Source organism: Lithobates pipiens, unplaced genomic scaffold (assembly GCF_037356315.1).
Source record: "Lithobates pipiens isolate NorthernLeopardFrog02 unplaced genomic scaffold, aLitPip1_a1.2 Scaffold_8, whole genome shotgun sequence".
Classification (NCBI taxonomy): domain Eukaryota; kingdom Metazoa; phylum Chordata; class Amphibia; order Anura; family Ranidae; genus Lithobates; species Lithobates pipiens.
In genome coordinates this window covers 278,182,322-278,195,880 of record NW_027507903.1, presented here as the reverse complement: position 1 = coordinate 278,195,880, position 13,559 = coordinate 278,182,322, and the positions used below count along the sequence as shown (strand labels likewise).

At 46.0% G+C, this 13,559-nt stretch overlaps 1 protein-coding gene across 2 annotated transcripts in view; it reads left to right on the top strand.

The window, feature by feature from the left end:
- CFAP54 (cilia and flagella associated protein 54) overlaps window positions 1-13,559 on the top strand; it is a 538,848-nt gene that overhangs the window by 74,231 nt on the left and 451,058 nt on the right. The window lies entirely within an intron of this gene.

Here is a 13,559-nt window from a genome sequence, read left to right as displayed (position 1 = left end):
ACACGTGTACACACTCAGCTGTCCCCCTCACACCTGTACGCACTCAGCTGTCCCCCTCACACCTGTACACACTCAGCTGTCCCACACACACACCTATACACACTCAGATGCCCCCTCTCACACCTGTACACACTCAGATGCCCCCTCTCACACCTGTACACACTTAGCTGTCCCCCTCAGACCTGTACACACTCAGCTCCACACACACACACTGTACACACTCAGCACCCCCCCCCCCCACACACACACACATATATCTGTACACACTCAGCTCCCCCCCCCCACACACTGGTACACACTCAGCTGCCCCCCCCTCATCTGTATATATGTCAGGCCCCACACACACAGTTCTGCCCCCCCCCCCGTACACAAACAGCCTCCTCACTTCACTTGTACTCACAGCCTCCACTTGCAAGGTGCTCTTCCTAGTCCCAGGTCCTGTTTCTACATGTCCTTGTGAGACATGAGAGGAGCAATCCAAAATACAGTACAGGCAATACACACAAGGGGCGCACATGCAGGAAGCAGCCAAAGCTGGCAGTAAAGAGCCCGGTTGTGAGCTTAATAACACAAAGCAGCAGCTGCCAACTCGCACAAATATAGAGAGCCAGCACAGCTACAGAGCAACCGCCCTGCCTTGTTCTGTCCCTGATAGCTGGCCTGACACCCCCCAATGTGGGGCACCCGGGGTGGACCCCCCCTGCCTCCCCGTAAGTACGCCACTGGACAGGGCTCCCTGTTAGCACAATCAGGAGGAAGGAAATCTGCCGGAACTCACTGATCACACCGTACCGGACACAGGGAGATCAGAGTACACTGGATAATCCTCCATTGGGGAGAGGAGTGGGGACTTTTACACCCACGATCACCGCTATCTGTAGGGAAGAAGGGGGGAACCTCCACATAGATGGGCAGGACCTCTGAACAGTTGGACAGAACCTTAGCATGGAGCACTAGGACCTCCAAACAGATTAGCAGATCCTTGCGGGGCAGTGCTTCTCCTGCGAGCCAATCCTTTGAAGTTGGAAGCCCGGGAATGGCTCGACACCGAGCACCGCAAATTCTTCCCCACCTGTCCCCATCAACTGGATCAAGTGGATGGACACATCTTCAGCTAGATCCACCGACTGCCCAGGAAAGAAAAGATGATGACGCCATCTCCCACGAGCTACTGGACATGACCATGTCCCTTTTGCCTGGGGGGGAGGGGGGCAGCGCTGAATCCTTGAAAAATGCTGCCCAAGGCAAACGTCTTATTTGCCTCATAGCGGATACGCTCCTGGTTCCAGTACAGTCAACAAAGGTGGGACATACTGCATTTTGTCTACAGGAAACTGAATGGAACATGGTATAACGCATCAAAAATGCACTGGAACACATCTAAACGCATCCAAAAAACACAAACGCATTACATCATAAAAAAAGATAATACACAAAATTTTAGGGGAAAAAGCAACAGGGGGAAAAAAATGCACTGGAACACATTTAAAACGTATAATGTCTTTGCTCATGATTAAGTTCTTGGTAGTAGTACATTAAGACCTCTTGCACACTGTGGCGCTTTACAGGTGCTACAGCGCTAAAAAATAGCGCCTGCATAGCGTCTGTACAGCGCCACTTCTGTCTCTCCAGTGTGAAAGCCCGGGTGCTTTCACACTGGGGCGGTGTATACGCTGCTCCTAAACCGCTCCTGCCCATTGAAATCAATGGGGCAGCGCGGCTATACTGCCGCTATACCGCCGCTGCAGCAGTGCTTTGCGGTAGTTTTAACCATTTTTCGGCCGCTAGCGGGGGCTAAAAGCTTTACCACAGACGCACTCACCGCCCCAGTGTGAAAGGGGCCTTATTGGGGTTTTTTTGGCGATATTTCATCCTTTTTTTGTTATTTTTACTATTGCCAACTTTGTTTATTATAATAACATTATTGAATTGAAATATTGTATATAAAATAAGAGATACTAACCACATCTAACCGAGCCTACAATCTAAAGCCAACAAGGAAAAACAGTAAACATGGTAATTTGACCAGCTTCCAACTACTGGAATTACAAATGCGATCATAAGTGCTCTCCAAAAATGCATCAATCTACCACCCATGAGTATGAACAGCCAGAGTTCAATAAACTCTAGGGTTGAAATTGGGTAATAAGTTGACAAATTCAATGCAGTATTGAAAGATCAGATCTTAAATGAAAGAAAAACTATGGAAATGTCTACAAATGATTGTATATTTTTTCTCCCTTGGGTTTACTCAAAGCTACTGTATATTGATCCTATCTCCTTGTGGTTATTTGAGACCATCATTTTTATATTTAAATTGCTTTGTGATATTGACAAAAATAGAAGAAAAAAAAAAGCGGGGAGAAGGAGAAGTAGAAGTAGAAGAATAGGCTGAGAAGAATGATTGTTCAGAGACTGGATATCAAGTGTAAGAGAGCCCAAGGCTGGGTGGATAACCAGATGGAGTTATGTAGTTCTGAAGATCAGAAAATAAACAACAGGGTCAGGAAAGCAAAATTAAGACTATTCAACCCAACCTCTTTATTTACCATGGCAGTGATTTAAAGATTCGGGGATTTGGCCAAGCTTATAAAGAAGCAATACTGAGTCCATTAGTAAACAACACTGGATGATCGTAGGAGGATCAGATTGCTTCCAGTTCTTAAGAATGGCCTTTCTAGCATAGAAACTGATATAGAACACAAAAAGCTTTTTATGGCTAGATTGACCCACCGAGTCACAAATTCCTAATAAAAGTGTCCTTGGATCCAACGCCATAGAGAGATCACTAAGCATATTAATCTCCAGTACTACTTCCTTCAAGAAGTCTTGAATAAGAGGACAGTCCCATATTACAAGAAAATACATCCCCACCACCTGTTGATATTTTAGACATGGCTCGGATCGTGTAGGGTAGATTGACCCACGAGTCACAAATTCCCAATAAAAGTGTCCTTGGATCCAACCCCATAGAGAGATCACTAAGCATATTAATCTCCAGTACTACTTCCTTCAAGAAGTCTTGAATAAGAGGACACTCCCATATTACAAGAAAATACATCCCCACCACCTGTTGATATTTTAGACATGGCTCGGATCGTGTAGGGTAGATCCGGGAGAGGTCCTACGGGGGTATAGTAAGCCCTATGAATAAATTTAAGCTGTATGAATATGAATCTCTTGCCGAAATAACTGTGGGTATAAACTTCTGAACCCCTTCTTCCTATGTGAGGTTGGGAATGTCTTCCTGCCAGGAGTGGATACTGAATTTTTTTATTTGTTTATTATAGTTTCCCCTGATTCCAGGGATATCCTCTTGCTGTCCCTCCTCTTCTCCAGAGACAATAGGATACATATTTGTGTTATCAAATTGTTCTTGCTCTACAATGTCTACCCACTAGTGCAAATTACCTCAATAATTACTACAACGAAATACACTGGAAATTACAATTGTAGTCATATATATCAACAGCCCGCTTGCACTAATGTGTTTCTACACTTCACTGGAATGTCATAACTAAAAGTGCAGCACTACTCTGAATATCAATAAATATGCTATGAAAATTACCTGCTTGCTGAAAGTAAATTTCAATAAATATATCACCATAAATGCATCACAATTCTTAAAATCAACACAAATACCAATTATACTTAATAATCAACCAAATGACTTTAATGTCAATGGAGACTTAATTGTGCAAGTTTATAAATAATAATTAATAAAAAGTACTTCAGTGCTCTTAGATGAAAGTGCTCATGTGCTTCAAATAATACTCTTGTGCTTCACACTCTGTGTTCACAAACTGCTCACCTCTGTATTTGACTTATAAATAGGGATGAGCCGAACACCCCCCGGTTCGGTTCGCACCAGAACTTGCGAACGACCCCCGCGTTCGGCACGAACGTTAGAACCCCATTGAAGTCTATGGGACTCGAACGTTCGAATTGGAAAGTGCTAATTTTAACGGCTAATATGCAAGATAGTGTGCTAAAAAGGGTTTGGCGATCTGCCTCCTGCCTCAGGGGACATGGGTCACTGCAAAAAAAAGTTTTAAAAACTACCGTTTTGGCGGGAGCACTGATTTTAATGACGATTAAAGTGAAAAAAAAAGTGAAATATTCCTTTAAATATGGTGCCTGGGGGGTGTCTATAGTATGCCTGTGAAGTGCCACGTGTTTCCCGTGTTTAGAACAGTCCCTGCACAAAATGACATTAAACGGAAATAACACCATTTAAAACTGCTTGCGGTTTTAATGTTATATCTGGTTCCTGTAATATGGTTGAAAATCATTCAGAAAAATGGCATGGGTAGCCCTCCCTGCCCATTACCAGCCTATTTGGGTCTTGTACGCATATTAAGGGGAACCCCGTACCCATATTAAAAAAAGGAAATGCGTGTGGCCCCCAGGCCCTATATACTCAGAACAGCAGTATACAGGCGGTGCAAACAAGACAGGGACTGTGTAGGTTTGTTGTGTTAAGTTGAATCTGTTTGTCATTTTCAAGCGGTACATTTTTAAAGTGTAGCTCCAGTCAAAAAAAATATCTTTAAGCTTTTTGGAAAACATAGGGAAGGGTTATCACCCCTGTATAATTTGTTTTGTCGTCCATCTTTTTTCATCTCACTTGCTGTTGTCTCCTTCCGTTTGCAAGTAGGAGATGTTTGTAAATTGGATGTTTGAAAGTAGGGGCCTGCCCTATATGCTCTGCAGAAATGGCGGAACAAGGTGTTGGTTTTGCAACAACATTGTAAGCCCTCAAAGTGACTCTTGGTGGCCGCTGGAGCGCCCTGCTGTGAACGATTATATCAAGAATTGTAATTACATGCCATTGTTGAACAGTGGTAGAAAAATTGACCTTTGGTGGTTGTGGTGCTGGTGCCACAACACTATAAGTCCTCACAGTTACTCTGGGTGGGCACAGGAAGGGGCCCTCCTGTGAAATATTATATCAAGAATTGTAATTACATGTCCCTGTTAAACAGGGGCAGAAAAATTGGGCCTTAGGCACTGGTGCCATCACACTGCAACCTCTGCCATACACTCTAGTTTTATTGCAGGAATTAGCCCTGCTGCAAAGCATTGCATCAAAAATTGTACTTAAACGCCCCTGTTAAACAGGGGCAGAAAAATTGGGCCTTAGGCACTGGTGCCATCACACTGCAACCTCTGCCATACACTCTAGTTTTATTGCAGGAATTAGCCCTGCTGCAAAGCATTGCATCAAAAATTGTACTTAAACGCCCCTGTTAAACAGGGGCAGAAAAATTGGGCCTTAGGCACTGGTGCCATCACACTGCAACCTCTGCCATACACTCTAGTTTTATTGCAGGAATTAGCCCTGCTGCAAAGCATTGCATCAAAAATTGTACTTAAACGCCCCTGTTAAACAGGGGCAGAAAAATTGGGCCTTAGGCACTGGTGCCATCACACTGCAACCTCTGCCATACACTCTAGTTTTTTTGCAGGAATTAGCCCTGCTGCAAAGCATTGCATCAAAAATTGTACTTAAACACCCCTGTTAAACAGGGGCAGAAAAATTGGGCTGCTGGCATCACCCAGAACCAAAAATGTTCTTCCAACATATCAGCGGAGGAGGAAGAGGATAGACAATCAACATAACAGGACAGTCACTCAGCATCAGCATAGGCAGTCTTGAAGGGATGTGGTATTTCAAAAAAAATTATTCGGTTACATCAGCTTCAGGTGCTTGGTAGCTGTGGGTGATCCAAGACTGATTCATCTTGATGAAGGTCAGTCGATCAACTGATTCGGTGGACAGGCGCACCCTGTGATCGGTAACGAAGCCACCAGCAGCACTGAAGGTGCGTTCCGAAAGAACGCTGGATGCAGGACAGGCCAGGAGCTCAATTGCATACTGTGCAAGCTCTGGCCAGTGATCCATCCTCAAGACCCAGTAAGCCAGAGGATTTTCAGTGGGAAAGGTGTCCAAGTCTGACCTTGCCCCTAGGTATTCCTGCACCATGTAAATTAGACGCTGGCGATGGGTGCTGGAACCAATCATACCTTGGGGCTGCGGACTAAAAAATTGTCTGAACGCATCAGTCAGACGGCCACCTTCTCCACCGCTCCTTCTGACTGATGCCTCAGCAACACGTTGTCCAGGACCAGGAGTTTGTGACCTCCCAGTCTCTGGGAACGCGTTGCACAGAGCTTTCTGCAAGGCCTCCCGGAGATGTCTCATCCTCTGCTCCCTCTGCGATGGCAAGATAAGGTCGGCAACCTTACCCTTGTACCGTAGATCAAGGAGAGTGGCCAGCCAGTAATGGTCCCTCTCCTTGATCCGAAGAATACGAGGATCCTTCCGCAGGCTTTGCAGGATCAGGGAGGCCATGCAGCGTAGGTTAGCTGAGGCATTCGGTCCGGAGTCCTCTGGGTCACTAAGGACAACATGATCCGCAGCTACCTCCTCCCAGCCACGTACAAGTCCACGTGTTTCTTGGGACTGTAAATCATCCCTATAAGACTGCTGCTGCTGATGCTGAGTGCCAGCCTCCACCTCCATGCTGACACAATCATCCTCCTCCTCCTCTTCCTCCTCCTCACCCTCTTCCTGTGTGATGGGTGGCACAGCAGGAACACTGTCTGGATAAAGGGGGCCTTGAGAGGCAAGGAAGTCCTCCTCTTCCTGCCTCTGTTCTGCCTCAAGTGCCCTGTCCATTATTCCACGCAGCGTATGCTCCAAGAGGTGGACAAGAGGTATAGTGTCACTGATGCATGCACTGTCACTGCTCACCATCCTTGTGGCCTCCTCAAACGGTGACAGGACAGTGCATGCATCCCTGATCATGCCCCACTGGCGTGGTGAGAAAAAACCAAGCTCTCCTGACCCTGTCCTGGTGCCGTAGTCGCACAGGTACTCATTGATGGCCCTCTGCTGCGTGTGCAGCCGCTGCAGCATGGCCAATGTTGAGTTCCATCTGGTGGGCATGTCACATATAAGGCGGTTCTTGGGCAGGTTCAACTCCTTTTGGAGCTCAGCCAGCCGAGCACAGGCATTAAATGATCGGCGGAAATGCACACAGACTCTCCTGGCCTGTTTCAGGACATCCTGTAAGCCGGGGTACCTGCCCAAGAACCGCTGCACCACCAGGTTAAGGACGTGAGCTACACAGGGCACATGGGTCAGTTGTCCCTGTCGGAGGGCGGAGAGGAGGTTGGTGCCATTGTCGCAAACCACCATTCCTGGCTTAAGCTGGCGTGGCGTCAACCACCTCTCGGCCTGCCCCTGCAGAGCTGACAAAACATCCGCCCCAGTGTGGCTCCTGTCCCCCAAACAAACCAGCGCAAGCACGGCATGGCATCGTTTTGCCTGCGTACTTGCGTAGCCCCTGCAACGCCTACGGAGCACCGCTGGTTCTGAGGACAGAGCACTGGAAGAGGCCGTGGAGGAAGAAGAAGAGGAGGGGGTGGAGGAGAGAGGTGTGTCACAACCAATAGTAGCATTTTGGAGGCGTGGTGGCGGAACAACCTCCAATACTACTGCACCTTGTCCTGCATCCTTCCCAGCAGCCAGAAGAGTGACCCAATGGGCCGTGAAAGACAGGTAACGTCCCTGTCCATGCCTGCTGGACCATGAGTCAGCGGTAATATGCACCTTACCGCTGACCGCCCTGTCCAGCGAGGCAAGGACATTGCCTTCCACATGCCGGTAGAAAGCCGGAATTGCCTTCCGTGAGAAAAAGTGGCGTTTGGGGACCTGCCACTGAGGAACCGCACATTGTACAAACTCACGGAAGGGGGCCGAATCTACCAACTGAAAAGGCAGCAGTTGAAGTGCTAGCAATTTAGCCAAGCTAGCATTCAACCGCTGGGCATGTGGATGGCTGGGAGTAAATTTCTTCCGCCGGTCCAGCAGCTGGGGCAGGGACATTTGTCTGCTATAATCGGACGTGGATGTACCACTAGCAGAGTTCCCGGAAGCACTTGGCTGTGACACACCTAATTCTACACCTTCATTCCTCTCAGAGCAGGTTTCAGAGAGGACTGAAGGTCTAGTGGGGTTGGAGATGCCAGCTGATGAGGAGCAAGGAGAGGTCCGCTTTGTTCTTTGGTGTGGGTCTTTGAGGTATGCTTGCCAACGAGCTGCATGGCAGGTCAACATATGTCTGGTCAAGCATGTGGTGCCCAAGCGGCTGATGTTTTGGCCACGTGAGATACGCTTGAGACATATGTTGCAAATAGCAGCGGTGCGATCTGATGCACTCGTCTCAAAAAAGGCCCACACCAAAGAACTTTTAGAATAACGCGCAGAGGAAGCGCTCTGCGCAGAGGAAGCGCTCTGCGCAGGCGGAGCTCTGCGGTGTGATTCAGTCGGTGTGCTGCCCCTAAGCTGGCCCCCGGAGGGCATCCTGCCTCGTTGGACATGTGCCTCCTCCTCCTCCTCCTCCTCCTCCCTCCTTCCAGGCACCCATGTGGAGTCAGTGCCCTCATCATCCCCTCCCTCTTCATCGCTGTAGCAAACCTGGCAGTATGCTGCAGCTTGTGGAACATTACTGCCAGATTGCTGTCCTTCTTGAGCATCCCCTCTCTCTGTGCTCACGCTACTGCCTTCCTCTAGCTGAGTGTCATCATCAGAGCCCACCAAACACTGGGCATCCTCCTGGAGCATGTACCCAACACTGTGCTCAAAGAGTTCAGGAGACTCCTCAGGAGGACGTGGTGGGTCTAGGGAAGGAGTCACTGATGATGACATTGAGAGGAGGGACGACGATGTGTTGGCAGCTGCTTTTCTACTACCCTGAGACTGGGTGAGAGAGGATGAGGAGGATGAAGAGGGCTTGGTCATCCACTCTACCAAGTCGTTGGCATGTTGCGGTTCAACATGTCCAGCTGCAGAAAAGAAGGACAAGCATGTCCCATGGCCACGTGCTGATGACAATGCACCGCGTCCCCGACCAGCACTGTTGTCTCTAGACACAGAGCCTGCTTGCCCTCTTTTATCGGCTCGCGCCTGTCTGCCTCTCCTTGCTGGCCTTCCAGACATGGTAATGGCCTGAAGGGAGTTGGGTAAAACAGTAGTTGGGTAGTTTATATTGTGCTGGAGGCACACAACACCCACTAACTCCTGCAGATGCCTTTTTTATAGAACAGCAGAGTTAAAGGGGTATATACAGATGTATACTGTGCTGTGCTGGAAGCACACACAACTTCCAATAACTCCAGCAGATGCCAATCGGGCCCAAATACAGAACAGCTATGTAGGTGGATAATAGCGGTATGTACTGGGTACAGAGCAGGCACACAGCACGCACTATCTCCTGAGTGACACTGCTGACTGCAAGCTCTATTGTTAAAGATGGACCACTAGCTATATAGGTGAGGTGAATATCACGGTGTATACTGCGGTCAGGGCACGCAGACAATAACAAGAAAACAGCAGAGTTAAAGGGGTATATACAGCTGTATACTGTGCTGTGCTGGAGGCACACACAACTTCCAATAACTCCAGCAGATGTCAATCGGGCCCAAATAGAGAACAGCTATGTAGGTGGATAATAGCGGTATGTACTGGGTACAGAGCAGGCACACAGCACGCACTATCTCCTGAGTGACACTGCTGACTGCAAGCTCTATTGTTAAAGATGGACCACTAGCTATATAGGTGAGGTGAATATCACGGTGTATACTGCGGTCAGGGCACGCAGACAATAACAAGAAAACAGCAGAGTTAAAGGGGTATATACAGCTGTATACTGTGCTGTGCTGGAGGCACACACAACTTCCAATAACTCCAGCAGATGTCAATCGGGCCCAAATAGAGAACAGCTATGTAGGTGGATAATAGCGGTATGTACTGGGTACAGAGCAGGCACACAGCACGCACTATCTCCTGAGTGACACTGCTGACTGCAAGCTCTATTGTTAAAGATGGACCACTAGCTATATAGGTGAGGTGAATATCACGGTGTATACTGCGGTCAGGGCACGCAGACAATAACAAGAAAACAGCAGAGTTAAAGGGGCATATACAGCTGTATACTGTGCTGTGCTGGAGGCACACACAACTTCCAATAACTCCAGCAAATGACAATCGGGCTCAAATAGAGAACAGCTATGTAGGTGTAAATAGTGGTATGTACTGGGTACAGAGCACGCAGACAGCACGCACTAACACTACTGACTGCAAGCTCTATTATTAAAGCTAGATCACTAGCTATATAGGTGAGGTGAATATAGTGGTGTATACTGCGGTCAGGGCACAGACAGTAACCACTACACAAGAGCAAAATAGTAAATCAGCCAAAAACGATTGGTGTGTAACTGTGTTGAAGGTACACAGAACACCCACTGCTTCAGATGCTAACAAACACTACACGAGGCCGCCTGAAAGGCAGCTTTATATAGTGTGGGGCGTGCACTACACTGTCTGAGCTATGATTGGCCACAGGCAGGATGCCTGTGACCAACCATTGCTCTTCCCGCTACTGGCGCTGCGATTGGCCAAGCATGCGGGGTCACAGTGCATGCTTGGCCAATCGTGAGACAGCAATGCATTGCGCCATCGCAGTGCATTGTGGGCCACACGAATTTTGCCGCGAACGGCCCAAACGTTCGGAATTCGGCGAACGCACGAACGACCGATGTTCGAGTCGAACATGCGTTCGACTCGAACACGAAGCTCATCCCTACTTATAAAGATCTATAGATTAACCACTTGCTTACTGGGCACTTCAACCTCCCTCCTGCCCAGACCAATTTTCAGCTTTCAGCACTGATGCACTTTGAATGACAATTGCGCTGTCCTACAACACCGTACCCAAATGAAATTTTTATCATTTTTTTCCCACAAATAGAGCTTTCTTTTGGTGGTATTTAATTCCATCTGGGAGTTTTATTTTTTGCTAAACAAACAAAAAAAGATGCAAAAAAAAATCATGTTTAATAGTTTGTTATAAAATTTTGCAAACAGGCCATTTTTCTCCTTCATTGAAATGCGCTGATGAGGCGGCGCTGGTGGACACTGATAGGCTGCACTGTTGGGCACTGATAGGCACAGTTAAGTTGGCACTAATAGGCACAGATAAGGTGGCACCGATGGGCACAGATAAGGCAGTACTGATGGGCACAGATAAGGCGGCACTGATGGGCAAAGATCGGCACAGATAAGATGGCACAGATGGGTGGCACGGATGGGTGGCACGGATGAGTGGCACGGATGAGTGGCATGGATGAGTGGCATGGATGGGTACCACTGATAGATGGGACTGATGGGCACTAATAGGTGGCACTGAAATAGCCGATTACCGGCTCTGTTTTGTCACATGATCAGCTGTCATTGGCTGACAGCTGATCACGTGGTAAGGGGTCGGGATCGACCCCTTGCTCGGATCCGTGATCAGGTGAGTCTCATAGACTCACCGATCACAGAGCATGCCGCGCGCTCCCCTCAGGGGGCGCACAGGCGGCCGCTCGTGCACGGGACGACGTCAATAGACGTAGTCCCGGCAAAGCAGGTCCGCGCTGTAGCCGTCATTCGGCTATAGCGCTGATCTCTAGAGGTTAAATGTGTGCTTTGCTCTTTAAGGGATCTCAGATACCACTGTGTGGACTTAGAATTCTTCTCTCTTTCTCCTTCTGATGTATACTAGTTTAAATTAGTAATTGCACCAATATTCATCACACCCAGATCCACCAGATTTAGCTTTGTAAAAGTGCATTATTTTGGTGCACCACAAAGAAATGAGTATATCACCTAAAGGACTGACCGCTGTTGTGAGCAGCACTGCTCGATGTGGTGCCTGCTCACTTTTGGTACAACGTAATGACATCACTGTCCCTGCACTGATGCGTTTCGTCATAGACACATGACTTTCTCAAAGAATCGTATGCCAGTGTTACATGTTGGTTGAAAACACCACTGCTTGTTTACTGGTTGCCATGGTGATATATCCTTACTTACAGACCACTATACATCTATTTAAAACTGCTTAGAACTATGCATATCCCACTACAAATCTTCAGAATAAAACCAAACTATTATATTTAAAAAAAAAAATAAACTTACAATAACATAAACCTTTATTTACAATTTTTTGATATTTAACCCCTGTTAAAATGTACACCAACACCATCTAGTGTCCAAATTTTAATATTACCCATACTTTTAAAAGTCATTAATAAAGCCATTTCAATCTAGGGCAACATTTAACCCTTTAGGCTCTAATGTTTTTATTTTGAATATCCACCTAGATTCCTTCTGACTTAATTGTTTTACTTTATTATTCCCCCGCCAATGTAGTTTAAACTTTTCAACACACTGAAATTATAAACCTGAGACATTGTTATCATGATATAATAAAAGTGCTTTGATAAATAATACTTTTTTGTAATCTATAGTGATACTATAGATATGTTCTTTTATACTCTTGTTTAATGCTCCCTTAGTGCATCCCATGTACTCTAAGCCACATGGGCTTTGTATACAATACACAACCCTCTCTGTGTGGCAGCTAATACATTCTTTATTAATGTATTCTCTATTGCAGTGGTCATCAACCCTGTCCTCAGGGCCCACTAACAGGCCAGGTTTTATGTATTACCTTGGGGGAGATGCAGACTAGAATACTGCAATCACTGAGCAGCAAATGATATCACCTGTGATGTATTTCAGTTATCTTGCAAACCTGGCCTGTTAATGGGCCCTGAGGACAGGTTTGATGACCACTGCTCTATTGGTTATTTTTGGTGTATGCATTTTTCCCTTTTATTTTTAATATTATTCACCCTGGTACAGCTATAATAACATTTACCTTCAAAAAACAAAAATGTCTCTCTTTAGGAGGGTCTACTACATTTTTAATCAGTTTGATTTCTCAGGGTTGGTGCTTTTCGATAGATAAATATTGGTTTATCCAGGAGAATCCCCCTCCCCACTGTATATCTCCTTTAATTATAGACCAATGTTTTTTTCTTATTATGTTCTCTAATTTTTTAGGTTGTAAATTATAATTCATAATAATTGCCATATTGCCATATTGAACATTGTCCCAATATTTAAATTTTTCCTTCAATAACTCAAAAGTAGCTAAAAAAAAAAAGAATGAATAAAACACCTGTCAAGTTTTGATGTCTGTTTCTCTGTTGCACAGGTTTTACTTCACTTTGTCCTGTTTACAGGTTTCAAAAGGAAGCAATGGGAAATCATTGCTGCTGAGACAGCAATTGAAACCCAAGTGTGGTTTCTAACTCTTTCTCATTCTATTATAAATGTTAAAAACTTTTTTGTTTGGAGTTGAGTTTTAGGACTCATAACGTCGCTTTACCTTGTTAGTAAAAATCAATGTTTTGGCTGCTAAACTTACCTTGCATTATTTATAATGTTTATAATGTTCCCTCAAGCAAGTTCACAGACCATGAGATTTTGAAATTTTTTGGCGTCACGTAAAGTTGTTAGATTTTCTTAGCACCTACCGTACTATATACAGTATTCCAAAGCTAAAATAATATATCTTTACCCAATGCAGCATTCCATTTGCCGTATTATACTTGTAGTGAATATGTAAAACACAAACTTATTTTATCTTTTACAAATACAA